Genomic DNA, 15,457 nt, shown 5'->3' with positions numbered 1-15,457 from the left:
CCCTTGCGCTCCGACAAACGCTAATTTGGGCAAGTAATATAATCGAGTCCGATCAAAATCGGATTTCCTTTTATTTCCCTGTTGGATCGGCGTACAATCGGCGTCGGCCCGGAGAAAACTTCCCCGGATCGCATCAGAACGCGACCGTGTTCACCGGACACGTTCCATCGCGCCGAAGTTTCCATCGCACGCTCGAACTCATCAGCGCCGAACCGAACTGTTTCGGTTGGAAGTTAGAAGCAACGGGGTTGTTCCTTGTTTTCGCCGACGCGGACGGAAAAGACGAACACGGTTACCGATAGAAACTTATCCGCTCGGCCTTCCCTCGGCAAGGCACTCCAGGGCGAATTTGTTCGGAAATTAGTCCTCTCTCGAAAGTAAAACGTAACTCTATTTACGTACGTCACTTTTTTTATTAGAATAGTTTGCGAAATTTTCTATTGCTTTCGAATTGCAACTCGAAAAGATGATGTGCGAATTTCGGTGAGAATTTATAATTAGGTAATATCTTTCTTGAGCTTAAAGTGATAAAATTAAATTAATTAAATTTTAATTATTGTGGCTTAAAGAAGCTGTATCAAGTTGAAGCGAATTGTAAGTACATTGTTAATTACATGGATTAGAATCAGACTCGATTAATTAAATTAATTCGATGATTATTGTCGTGATATTTTTTTGATAATAATACGTATAATTGGGTTGTTGTTTTTAACTTTCAAATGATCTAAAGAGAAAGGTACACGTGTCTCCAGACAAAAACTTATATGTCTACTCTTTGAAATGCAATTTAATTACATAAAATTAAGTTACGTTGTAAATTAATTTACTATCTCTTATATTCGTGAAAGGAAATGGGAAGATAAAGGCAAACTCGATATCGACAGAAACGTACGTGCATCCTTTCTAGCCTCTTTCTCTTTTGGACGAATTTATGCCGAAATTAGTCCCCGACTTGGCAAAAAGCGCGGTTCTATCGCCGCGTAATTTCCAAAGTGGCGACGCGACTGACATAATAAAGGGACACGTCGCGTGCAGTGCGGAAAAACGAGTTAAATTAAGTTTGCCTCGTTAGATACCGCGCTTAATTGGATTCGCTAATTTTTATGCGGAATAAAATCGAATCGACAAATGTTACAAAGTCGGCGCACAATTTAACGAGTTTGCGACAGCGGTTCGCGTCTCGTTTCGAGACGATATTTCATTTGGACAGATATTAACGTCACCAGTCACTTTTAACGGCTCATATTTGCGATATTTATAAGTATTTCTCGATTTACTACAGATTTCGTGAGGTAAATCGGCTGAACTTTGAATCTAAATCAGAGTTTTTGTTTACAAGCGCGATGAAACACTCAACCATCGCCGCGATTTCGGCGAATTCCGACAGGAATAATTAAATAAAGACCGATTCACGACCCAGAAAGACAAACTCTCCTTCGGCTCGACAAATAGAACGACGAGAATCCCATGTGACTTAAGATCAACGAAGGAAGCCTTCTTGACGAAATTGCTTTTCTGACTTGCAGCAGTGGTTTGTCCACTATTGCTTGATCATTCTAGGATTTGTCGTATAAAAAGGTTTACAAATATGCCAATCAAAACAGAAAAGATCTTTTTTACTCAAATTTAAGATGAAAATCTCCATATAAATTTTTTTTAACTATGAATATTGGATAATACCATTTGATGCAATTTTTTATCTTTTTATTAAATATTTTACTAAATTTCAAAAGTAATGTTTAATTCAGCTAAATGTTACAATTGTAAAATAAAGTCTGATTTTAATAAATCTTTCACAAAAGAATTATCTTCCATATCCAATTGTTAATGTTACCGTTTATTAAATATTAAAATTAACTTATTAACTTAATACTTGTATTATAAATATATTATATTGATATATTATATTGATTATTGAATGCAAAAAGTTATTAAACAAATATTTCTCGAAAAATTGTTTAAAAATAAAGTTGAATGCTACAATTGACATTTGATTTATAATATATAATATATATAATGAAACATGATTGTATTAGAAGTATATATGAAGAAGTATATATGATTATGTTTAATAATCAGTGATCGAATAAAATTTGATCTCATCATCATCTTTGAACTTTGAGCCTCTATTTAAAAAGCGCTATTTTGTATCAATGGATCTTATAAAGCGATCGTGACTTTTTATCATTCTTGTTCTTTGAAAGCTCGATTCCATCTGGACAGTAACACAGGGCTTTTACAAGAACGAAGGTGACAAAGCTCCCTCATTCTAATTTTTTTTTTTATCGTAGTTTTCACGGAAAATAACTGTAATTAAATTCTGTGTAAAGAGAACCACTTTTGACTCCACGATCAATTCAAGAAGAGAGCGTATTAATTTTTATAATATAAAATTTTTTCTGAGGATTACTTTTATATATTATGCCTAAATATGCCTTTTATATTAAATCTTTTATACAATTAGTACGATGAGAGAAATCAAAATTTTAAATTTATATCAAAGTTCTCTTTATGTTTGCAACTTTAACGTTTAGTATGTGATAATCCTGAATGTGCATTATAAATTAAAGTAGAAAAGGTCATCTTTCTCCATTCCGAAATACCGCAAGAATCTTATCATGATTCTTTTAGGGCGTTAACCTTTCCACTTTTATCACTCGAGTCACAGATTATGTTTATTAGCTGATTCAAAAAGATGCAAATGCGATATTTTATACGCGATAAACTATTTTGTCGCTTTTAATATTAAATGATTAATTTTTCTTCACTCTTAATATTAAATATTTAATTTAGATTAGAAGACTATTAAACGTTTATAATACATCATTTTTACAATGATTTCTACTATCAAAATCAGTATTTAAAAAGGATGGCTTTGATAGTATATTTTAAATAGATTTTATTATAGGTTTAATTATATTCCAGTTCCGGTTATAAAAAAATTTTACAAAGAACATCTATATTTTTTAATACATGAATTTTTTTATCTATAGAAATTTTTTTAAACGGTCTCACATTTTATTTAATAGAATAATTTTTGTCGTATAAATGAAGAACTTAATTGTGATGACTGGTAAGTATACTTACCACTTATCATTTAGGTTTAATGTACAAACACTTATTTTTTTATTTTTACCAAACATTCTAATTTTATTTTATTTTATTTTATTTTATTTTTCTTTATAACATTTTCTATAAACGGTTCACGCGTTAATCTGGTGCTGATTACACAACCGACTATTTCATTGAAATCTCCAGGAACTTGAAAACGAAAGGATACGGTCTGTTAAATGATTCTTCCCGTCTTTGTGACGATAAGAGAACCGCGGATCAGTGAACTCACTGTAGTATCAGCATCGTACATCTGAACTAAAGCACTCGTCGCGTTAATCTCTCCACCCGGTGGGTTAATCAATCCATGATCGAATGGACTATCGAATGGATCATCGAGGGAATGCGTCGATTGGAATCAAGGATATCCGATTAACCCGAAATGCCGATTTTCCAAACCGATGCCTTCCTTACGAGCTAGACGACTTTGTGACCGAGAAGCACCTCGAAAATCGCGATCTTTCGCGAACGTTTTCGTTAATCCTTTGTTTTTCACTTGTTTTCGTAAATCGTCTTAATCGACACGATAATTGATCGGCGAAGGCACTTCCGTAAGAGGGAAAGTTATCCTATAACATCGAGGAATACCTCGAGGATCACGTTGTTAATCTCCACGAGTGTTAGCCCTCTTCCACTTGGTTTTAAATCCCGATGCGTTAATCGGCTGTCGTCTCATTCCCGAGTGTCTCGTCCAGATTTTACGGAGATGGAAGGAACAGAAGGGGGGGGGGGGGGGGAAAGAAAAGTGAAAGGTATCAACACAGTCGACGCTTGTCACGATGCGAGTTCGCTGCGAGTTCCTCGCGCCCTTTTGGCGGGAATGAGCGACGGGGATCACGAGGGTAGAAGTCTGCCGAGGAAGCGAGAAAACTACCCTCTTTTCGCGAGCCGGCACGCACGTTCTCTCCCGTTCTCTCGGCTCGCGAGACGAGAGAGCACTGCGTGCTCCTCTGAAAGCAACCCCTGATTCGAAGCCGCGACCCTCCCCCGCTACCCTTGCTCCTGAATCGCTACTCCTCCCTCTCGGTCTGTGTCCTTTCTCTCTCGATATTTCTCTCTCGATCTTTCTCTCGCTCTCGCCAGCTTCCCATTTCGTATCTGTCTCTCTCTCTCTCTCTCTCTCTCTCTCTCTCTCTCTCTCTCTCTCTCTCTCTCTCTCTCTTCTTCGCTTCGTTCTTCTATCTCTCTCAGAATTCTCTCTCAGTTTCTTACTACTTGCTTTACTTTATCTTCACACTCTGTCTTTCCCTTTCTATACTTTGACGTTTTTCTTTTTATCCCGAGACGCTATCGTCCTCGACGTATACTCAATTTCGGATAACTTCAAGCTGTCTCTTGATGACAGCAAGAATTGGCCGATCGCCAATTTTTGTGGACACGGGGATGAGTTTTCTTAATGTTGTCGTCGTCACCCAGGCGAGTTATGGGATTTCACCACTTAACTGGAACTTTGTTCATGCCTTTACGTGTGCCTTCTCGATTTGAAGTATGTGCGCGTGTCCTTCGAGATATTTTGGCCGACATTGCTGTTTTCTTCGATCTTTAGAGTAAATAATGTTAGTCGCGTGGAAAGCAATATTGCAGTAAAATGTTTCAAAAAAGTTTATTTTGATCTTACCTTTTAATAAAACTTTCATAAAATATTTCAACTGATATTTGTCATATCTATTTTTATATATTTGTTTTTTAATTTTTCTATGTTTATGAATACTTGGAAAAGAAATAAATTTGTATTTGTATATATGTGGAATATTTTATGCGTTGTCTTTCTTCAATACATGCTTTTCTAATAATAATTTTAATAATATGAATGATTTTAATATACATTATTTCTGTATATATTATAATTTAATTCTTTTAATTCTAGTTAATAGTGAAGATTAAAGTTTCTTGAATTTATTTAACAATTGAAAAAAAAATTAAAAGATAGCTACTAAAAATTCTGTTTGATTGAGTACCTGAATCTACTTATTTTTTAACTTAATTTTTACTGAAAGAATTCGATATTCAAAACATTAATTTACATAATTTAATTCCAATTTAATTTGTCAAATTTGTAAAATATACTTTTAGAGATATTTACAGAATAGAGTTTTATTTATAATATATAGAGAAAAATACGTGTAATGATTTCATAAACATAATATTTAAAAATAAATAAAGAAATATAAGAAATATTACTAATAGTGTTATAGTTTTTATAAATCTTTGTTCTGTTTTTCAATTTTTGTGAAAATTATAAGTTATTATAAGTTTTATAGGTGATAATAATTTCATAATAATAATTTAATGAATATTGTAATAACGATAATAAGTTATTTAAATTTTGTTATTAGTTAAACATTATCTTACATATAACAATTAATTAAATTGTTAATTTCAAGACGAGATCTAATCTCACATTATTCGTATGATAAAATCAACGTATATAAAATCAACAGCTCGTTAATATCTCATTTTGATGGTGTAAAATTTACTGTAGTCATAAACGAGATGAGCAGAGAAAGAGCGGAACAAGTGCATTGTATTTGAGTCGCTATGTTTAACACAATGTATTTAACATTATATGCAAAGTATGCGTTGTTTTGCGAATGTTTCGCAACTTCGACGAAATTTTTGTGTACTACATATATTGTTTTACGCGTCCCAACACTCGCATATAAACAATGCGCTTATATGTCATTTCCGTGACGTCACTTGCAGTGCTTTACAGGCGAGTGCCAACGCATTTCACCCAATGACTAAATCCCAGTGCAACAGCGACATATATGGCGAAATTCTCGGGAGAATAACTCTGCACGTATATAAATTATAATAATGGACGCGTGAAATGTGAAAACCAAAATTATGACGATCAAATGCAAAATTAAAACAATTAGCTAATTTTATCTAATTAACTAATCGAGCAAAATTAAAAATTAATTAATAGAATATTTAAATAATTTGTTAGTCCTAAATAACTAAATTACTTATAAATTACTTATAAATGTATATCAAGAAAATGAAATATAAAGCTAAAATAAACTTTATAAGCAAATAAAATTTGCGAATTAACAACATTAAAGTTTGTTAATGTGATTAATAGATAATAATTAATGTATCTAAATATTATTATTTGTCGCGTAAATCAATATTTGTATGTTGAATGTATTTCGTTCATTTGAAATATTAGAATTGTTCGTACGAACATCTTTTTTTTCAATATAAACTGATAAAAGAATATATAGCATTCGTAAATCTATAAGGTAGTATCATATTGAAAGACAAATGTATCGGGAAAAAATCAACAGTTGCGAGCTAACGAAATAGAAATCCCATGGAGTTCGGTCTGAACAATTTCGACATGCAGTTTGCATGTTGAATTTCATCGCGTTGCACTTTGTTGGCATCGAAATGTGAGCTTTTAACAGATACATGTATACACCATATTAAACTAAAAGTATTGTTGTTAAATTTCCATATTAGACAGAATGTAGATTTCTCTTCATTTTACCGAATTATTCAACAAATGTTTGATATTTATTTCATAGTAAAAAAATTTTTATCAAGCAATCCGTTCAATACTTCATAACGTTTAATAAGCTTCTTCTTTTGACATGCCAAATAAATAAAGATACTTCAAGTTTACACTTTTTATTAATATAAGTTCATTAAAGTGATTCTGCCTTCTCTAAGAAAAATGAGAATTTTTACTATTTTGATGATATTTTATTTGTATTTAATATTACGCTTGTAATTACAAAGAAAGCTTTAGTGAAAATTGAAAATTGAAGAAATTGAAATAAGATGTGAGAAGAATCTCCTTTAGTCAAGCCTTTGCTGAGAAAGAGACAATGCTAAATTGATATATAATTTATAGCAAATGACAGAATAATCGGCGGGAAATGAACAATTCTCCGAACGTTATATATAACGGGGAGTATCACGATGGTAATGTAATTAGAGATTGTAAGCAACTGCAAGAAGCGATTAATCATTGAGCTGCCGGCAATTTGGTGTACATACACTGGCCAACGCTCGATTCTCCAGCATCGAACCGCATGCATGTTGCACAGATGCGCTTCGGCAGTTACGGATGGAGTGCACTTGTGCTATGGACTACCTACGATCTGCACATTACAGTATATACATAACGCAGTGTTCTTCAACCAGCGGAACGAAAGGCATTTTTTTTTTTGTATAATTTTCATTTTGCACTTAACAAATGAGAAACCTACAAAATTAACTAAACCGAACCGAACCAAGACTTGTTCGACTTGGACTTTTCACTTAGACCTTGCCTTAAAAATGGAATTTTAAATTGCTTTTCAAAGTTATTATTTTGATAAAGGGAAAAAAGGGAAATTTTTATTATATTTTTCAATGGCATTATTTTGAAATTAATTAGTGATATTAAAAATTTATGAAACATACATCTATCTGTAGTGTCAGTTTATAGAAACATTTTATATATGTTCTATGATTAAAAAAAGATTGATAAACACTGATTCGGTCTGATAAGCAACTTGAATGAAAAGTGTGGGCATGGGTTTTCATTAGCACTCGAGTGCTTGGAGATTCACGCAGGAACCTCTCGACTCTCCATCTCATCGCTCGTCGTGTCGCATTAGCCTCGACCACCGATCTAAATGCTCGATTGATTGATCGATGGGATTGCTGACATTAGAAATAGGTCAGCTGTTAAGGTAGCTGGTTTACTAAAAAGAAAATATAATTTGTCGGAAAAACACACGATCTTTTTATGAAATATATAATTTGACGTGAAAAACGAACATATTGAATTAAATTAAAACGTAATAAAGTTATGTGTAACGAAAAATGTACAACTCATTCGCGCAATTTACAAGAAATTTACATCAATGAGAGAAATACTTTATCAACCTATGATAAATTTATAAATAATAAACAAGAATTGAAAATTAATGATTTATCAAATGTATTGTCTTCTTTAGATTTATGTAGCTTCTTTGTTGGAGCACATCTGTTAGATTAGTTATGCTTTCAATATTTCAAGCATGTATGTTCAAAATTCGGTTGAGGTATGATTAATTTATCGTCAATTAAAATCGAATGCGAAGTGACACGACGTGACAAAAATATCACAATAGAAAAACTGATTGCGATCGTCTGCAGTTGTCGTATCCTGTCCCGTTTTGTCGTAGAAAATGCATTGTATGCACTCGATTCGATTGCACGATCCGCAAATAATCGTGCAAATTTTCAGAGAGCGCACGCGTATTTTATTTGAATAAAAAATCGCGACCGAGTGCATACGTCGCAAGCAATCAAATATTCTCTAAATCCGTCAGCTGCGGTTCTGCTCGGGAGGAAGTGGCTGATGCTTAATATCTTTTCCTTATTGAAAAATTCCATGCATGTTAAATAGATCCGGATCGACGTTGCACTTTGATTTGCGACTTTACGATTTGCGATGTTCGTTATGCTCGAGGCGCGTTACAGTATCACAGTTGGAAACTTTATTCTCCTGGGAATTTTACGATGCGCAATCATCCTTTCTGTTTGACATTGGAAAAACATACACGAACGTGTACTTTTAGCCTACATTGATCGTACATCTGTCGGAATAAAGGAAAACAAATGGAAGTAAAAGATATCGATATGATAATCGTAGTCACTTTTCCAATACCATCGGTTTTTATAAACACGATTTTTTTTTTTTTATAAATAAAATCAGTTATAACTTTAACGTTATATATAATTAACGTTATATATAATTTTTCCCCTATTTTGTTTTCATTTAAAATATAGCGTTCGAATTGGATACATAAATTCGGAGAATAAAAGAATCATATATTCAGTTTTATCGCAAAATGTCATTCGTGTTTTGCAGATTATTGTTTAGATTTTTGATATTGATAAGAGCATCGCGTGACGCACATGGTCATATGTATGCTATATTTATGCTTGATTCGTTCTCCAGTTCTGGCTTCTGGATAGGTTTTTGGCACTTTTTACGCGTCCCATACTGGTCCTATGAGGACATTAGATTCATTGTTTTCCGATAGTACGAGAATAGACCACCTGGGGCATCACGTCGATCGAATCATCGACCGATGTGACACGTGATTTACGCGGCTGCCGACCTGGAAGTTTCTCCATTATACCCATAAGGATTTTTTTAAATAAAAAAAAAAAATCAAGAAACTTTTTTAGGAAGATATGAGAAAAGATCAAAATATAATATAGAAATTTGATGAATTAAAATCATATTTTGATACGGTTTTAAATTTGCTTTAATTGCAGTTTTTATTAAAATTGTTTTGAAAGTTTTTATAAATTTTACATTACAATCATAAAAATTTAGAAAAAAATTTTTTTACATTTTACTATAGTTCATTTACAAATACGTGTTGTTATCTTATCAAAGCAAAGTTTTGAAACGTTCTGTACACGGATTGTTTTGCAAGTTCGCTTGTCTTTTCATAATCATTTAAGTCTGAAGCAGCACTTTCGTTTCGCATCTCGAGCACTCGAAGAACTCGTTGGAAATGTCGTTGGCCAAACGGTAATAATCTCGGAACGTCGATGAACACGTCGCTATGGAAGTACCGATTCTTATCCCCTTCGCAGATCGTATTTTGCCAATCATAATAATAATCGACTCTTATCATCGAAACTGCAAGTATCTCGTGATATTGAGATTCTCACGTACTTTTTATATATCATATTATGTAGCAAATGAAGAAACTAAACTAAATCATCAAAAATCCCTTCTTAAAAATTTGTAAATTATTTCCTGATCGGAAAATAAAAATTTATATTTATTTAAGAGAGTTTTTTCTTAGAGCTTTCCAAAATTATATTATTGAAATAAAGAAAAATTTATCTTCTTAGAAATCTCAATGCATTTAATTTGTTATTTAAGATATTAAAATTAAAAGGACACGCAGAACTTTTATAATAATGTCGTGTAAAAATATTGCGTTTGAAGACTATCTTCTACGGTTTATATTTAACATAATATTGTATGCTTTGGATTCATAATGCACTTCAACATTATCAGTAACCGTTCACCGGTGACACATGTAACAGAGTTCTCGAAGGGAACTCTATTGTCCTCGCAAGATTATTACAGTTTCCGTGGCGACAGGAACGACATTGTCTTCGCCGCGAAACGTCCGACAATTTCATCACGTATAAATCTGGCCTGCTGCCGTACTTCCTATCGGCCGAATGGACTTCCGGAGAACGTGCCGCGAGGCTAAAAGGACCGGCAAGAAGCGAAAAAATCCCCACAGAATCTCGACGATGGAAGATGGTGCGAGATCATCTCTGAAGAGATCATGATTCCTTGTTTTCAGTTTCGTGGAAAATCACTCATAACATTTTTTGCTGATAATAATGAGATATACGACGATATGCAGCGGAATGCATAATCTGATGGTATTTCGAAGAAAAGCATAAATTCAAAGGTTAATTCAGATTAAAGGTTATTTCAGATAAAATTTTATCCCATGTCATTATTACTTAATATCATTATTGTAATGAATATTAACGGATAACTACGTTTCGAACAATTTGTTGCAAATGCTATTATATGCGATGCGATGAACTGGAAATTTATTTGACTGGAACAACTAAATAACACCTATTATCGTCATTGTTATTACAGTTGATTTATCTCGATTTCAAGCCATCGTGTAGATTATTTAACGACTACGTGAGACTAATGGCGTATAAATTATTTGCGCGTACTCATTGCAATTAATCAGTTCTTGGACATTTCTTGGAAAAAAAAAAAAAAGGTGATCGTTCTCGTGATCATTTATCGAATAGAAATAATTAATGGATTACGCTACTTATACGCGGCGCATTTAATCTACTAAGCCAGGTGAGACGGAAACGCTCCCTTGGAAACACTTTTCCCTCGAATGTTGCGCACTTAATTCTAAGATGTCTCCCACGGGATCTCTCGTGCCTTTTCTGACCTGGAAAGATAAACGTCCTATCTGCGAACTGTAAGCAAACGAATTTTCCTCGCAACCCCGTAGGCAAGGCTCTCTTTTCACTCTCTTTTCAAATTACTGGATACTGGTCCGATCATTTCGCTTATTCTCCAACTTTCGCGAACTTTTCAGAACTTTAAATATCCACGACAATAGGTATTGTTTAGATACAGTACTTCAAGCTCGCTGCATCGAACTGTTGAAGCGTTTCGGCACGCACAAACATGCTAGGACGGCTTATAATAGCATTATGGATGCGCGAGACCGCGATATCGCGATGCATTCGATGAACACTGACGGCAAGCAGCTCGCACATATTGGCGTGCCGATGTGCATAATTCAAGACTCGTCGATACACGACCGCAATACCGAACATAATCTCGCTTTACAGGACGATGCACTTAATCCCAACTAAGTCTTCTTACCGCAAACACGACGATCAGTAAAATCATAACGTATAGAGATAAGCTAGTAATTTTATGCGCGGACGTAATGTACAATTGATTTTTGCATTTGATAATTAAATAAATATAAATATTAATGAGTGGTCACGTATTTTCTAAAAAAAGAAGTCCAACCAAAGTCTGTTAGTTGCCAACAATCTCTGGAATTATTTCAATATTTTGTTGAAAATAATATTTTTTATAAAGTTCTTATAAAATTTATTTAATTATTAGAAAAAAATGTAAATTTTTACAAAAATAAAAAGTACTGATTTGTTGTAGAATAGTTTTTTTTTTCCTCTAATATAATAAACATATATAAATGCACCTCGAAAATCCGATCTAATGAATTACTGATGCACACGCTTTAATAAGGCTACTAATTGGGAAACTAATTTAGATTAACGTACTTAAAACCTTAATTTTAAATTAAGTTCATCATACCAATTTCTGTTTTATGCGTTATGCGCGAACAAATTACATCTGCTATATACGATCCCTAAGTTTACAACTCCTCACATCAAGGATTTAATTCGCTTTCGAGAACACGCAGGTGTATCGCGCGTAACCATGAACACAACGATGTTACCAGCTGCTGAATTTACGCAAAATATTAAATTTTTTTTTTTCTTTGACGCACACAAACCGTCCGTTTTTTTTTTCTTTTTTCTTTTATTGCTCGATCTACGTTGATTAATGCGCAATTTAACGCGATCGTTTTCTCTCCGCCGATTTTCTCTCGTTCTCTCTTTCTCACTTTCCATTCTTCTCTCATCAATTCCGATCCGGCAGATCTATCGATCAGTTTCGAGGCAGGGAAATCGCTTTGTGTTCACCAAGAGAATGGACTGTTCGCGGGATACTCGCGAAGACGGGTCAGCGACGTCACTCGTTTCTGTGCTCTCGTTTGTCAATGCCCGCTGTTATTTGCTCACTTATTTTCACTCCACCCCATCCACGACCTCCACCGTTCACAACTGTGACGTTTATAATAACGAGACCAATTATCAATCACATCGCGCATCTACGATTTCTCATCTCGAAATGCTTCTCGCTGCGCCACTTCCAGGTTTATTCAGATATGTACTTGAATTATTACATAAAAAATATACGGAACAAAATATAGATTTAGGTCACGATAAACAATTGAGAATATAAGCCAAATAAGATTTTTATTTCACATGAATTAAAAATTAACATTTGCTACATTAATTAATTACATTAATTCTTATATGTGAGAAGTAAAAAAGTCTTATTTAATTATCTTCAACTGTTTGGCCCCTTAAATATATGTTTTGTATTGCAAAAACGAATCTTGAATTTATATTTCATTGCAAGTGTACAAAGTTGTATGTGATACATTCTTCTTGGTATTTCACACAAACATTGACAATATTTTTTATTTAAATGTAAATTAAATCAATTGTTTCTTAAGAAGTGGAGTAAGCTGTGTTCTATTGTGAATTAGTTTAACGTATTTCTTGACACAAGTTAACTATCGACGTTATTGTTGATTTATCGCCGCGCGCATTTCATCTGAAGGCTCAACGATCGCCCAAATGGAATTACATTTTGAATTGCGAAGACGTGAACAGCAACAGTGAACGCGGAGACAAACGACGGCCATTGCGTATCTCGGGATTAACCAACTTGGAAGTGTCGTGGCGGGTAAAATGCACGATATAACCAACCATGACGCTATTTTTATACCTTATCTCGTAATTATAAAAAAATTTTACTTTTAAAATTTAATATCTTAACGTACGTTATTTTAATTTCTTTCAATTATTAATAAAACTCTACAACAAATGTCTCATTGATACTATATAAAAGTTTTCAAGCGAGATCTCGTTATTACGCTAGCGCAAATAACTGCATGGTTCCGCCTCGAAATTTTCTCTAGGAAAATATCTATTCCATATCTGTCAAAAAATCCATTAAAATTTTGACAGTTTGTGCTTCTACTTCTTATTTTGTACATCTCATCCTTCATTCTCAGTCCTCGTAACGCGCCAAAGTACAATGTGCACTTTCGAGATTTATTGAACGAACTCAGCGATGTTTACTCCCAGCAGCGAGTAGTGGTGATTCGATATCTTGTAAAAGAAGATAATCTCGTTGGCGACTATCCCGCAGAGGGTAATGTTTCGTGCGATACCATTAAATTGCGTCTTGGTAATCCTTGTTGGTACCTCATAAAATAAAACCGACCCTAAGATACCAATCGCAATTTCTTAAGCTCATGGATTTCTCTCGAAGGAGAGTTACGCGCTTGCCTATTTAGGAAGGATCGTTTCGTCTCGATCGAGATACTGTGTTTACTCCGTATTTACAGAACAAGCCTATTGAAGTTTTCGAGAGTCGTAAAGGATCGGGCGTGTGCATCCCCATAAAATATATTGCGCAACGGCTGCATAAAACAAGCGTAACACGTGTAAGGATACATGATGCATCCTCATTTTGGAATTCACAATTTCGAGGGACGTCGAGAGACCTCCAACCGCTCCAACCGCGCATTTATTGCTGAATGTATAACTGTCTCATTTCCATCCCCTCATGTCGACGTTAAATAAAAGACAAATAACGCTTATTGTAGAACGATAAATTTAATATTAACTTTAGAACGTAACACGTGTAAAATCTAATAAAGCCTAACTTTTAGGGGATGCCACGAAATGTTGACAATATTCTTCAGAAACTTATGTTTCACTTGTATATAAACTTTTTAAATGGTGGCTCAAGCATCGTGTCTTTCATATCAAATACAGATTCTTTTTGAATTTAAATTTTAAATCGACTTTTTGTTATCACATATTAATAATGTAAACGTACATTAAAATATAAAAAATTCTTTAAATGAAAATAAAATTTATTTTTAAAAAGTTTTGATACTTAATAAAATAGTTCAATTTAATTAATTAAAAACTGTTAAAATTATGAATAGTTAACATTATTTTTTATTTAAATTTTCGTAATTAAGAAGAAGGATTAGCAGCATTTCATATAAATATTAAAAGAATGATATCAATTTTGAGTTTCTTTTTACCTTATTAACGTCATAAACATGCGATTCGTCTAAATCTCATTGGATCTCGTCCAATAATTCCCCGGAATTTAGGATGTGCGTACACATTTTCACAAAGTGGGCGGATCTTTGCATAAAGTTCTACCGCATAAGTTCGACCAATAAATCATTTCAGATGCATCGCATATTCTCCAAAAACAACGTGCATCATTGTACTATTAGAAACATCTTTGAATTGATGCCATCAGCGTTCAAGCAGTTTATCATTCTGAAACATCATTAAACTAGGATTAAACAAGTAATTAGGTGTAATGCACGAATAATACAACGTACTCAAAAATGAAGAGAGAAAAGTTAATTTCATGTTTACGCTACAACTAGTTTAATATTATTACAATCTGTAAATTATAAATTAACAAAAAAAAACAAATTATTAATTATACACATGATTTATTAATTATAATTTTCAAATTAATACTAATATGTAAAATTAGTGTATATGTTTTTAAGTATAATGACGACTAAAGAAAATCTATTATGATTTATATAATTATTTATGATAATTTATGTAATCCTTATTTGTATGAATGTTTAATTAAAATGTTACTTTTACTTCATTTATTTTAATTAGTTTTATCTGTGTATATTTCATTCATTTTAAATATCTTAGAATTAATAAAATTTAATATTTTCCACTGCAACTTTGTAATTACATACACACATACTCATAAATTTTTTCATCTTTCATTTTTTTTAAATCCTGGTACTGTAATCTGACTTGAAATATATTAATGACGCGTCGAAACTTGACTCATCTATATTAATTAGAAGAAATGTTATTGGTACGATTGCAAAATCAGTCAAAATTCGAACTGACAAGCCAACCAAGTGCGATTCTCTTCCGCTCAGGA

At 33.2% G+C, this 15,457-nt stretch overlaps 2 protein-coding genes across 9 annotated transcripts in view; one reads left to right on the top strand and one right to left on the bottom strand.

The window, feature by feature from the left end:
- The window catches only part of LOC105429190 (uncharacterized), a 46,076-nt gene extending 42,037 nt beyond the window's left edge, over nt 1-4,039 (bottom strand). For 4 of the 8 annotated variants that reach the window (XM_011642005.2, XM_011642007.2, XM_011642006.2 and 1 more), the window contains exon 1: nt 3,700-4,039. The gene's annotated coding sequence lies outside the window, so the exon portion shown is untranslated. Of the gene's footprint in view, nt 1-3,087 lie in introns of all 8 variants that reach the window. The other 4 variants (XM_089079957.1, XM_089079958.1, XM_011642008.2 and 1 more) reach the window with 2 other exon arrangements.
- LOC105429192 (midasin) overlaps nt 1-15,457 on the top strand; it is an 89,858-nt gene that overhangs the window by 50,594 nt on the left and 23,807 nt on the right. The gene's annotated exons all lie outside the window — the stretch shown is intronic.

The sequence above is a fragment of the Pogonomyrmex barbatus genome, unplaced genomic scaffold (genome assembly GCF_055798465.1).
Source record: "Pogonomyrmex barbatus isolate J1 unplaced genomic scaffold, ASM5579846v1 scaffold3, whole genome shotgun sequence".
NCBI lineage: Eukaryota > Metazoa > Arthropoda > Insecta > Hymenoptera > Formicidae > Pogonomyrmex > Pogonomyrmex barbatus.
This window is presented reverse-complemented; position numbering and strand designations above follow the sequence as displayed.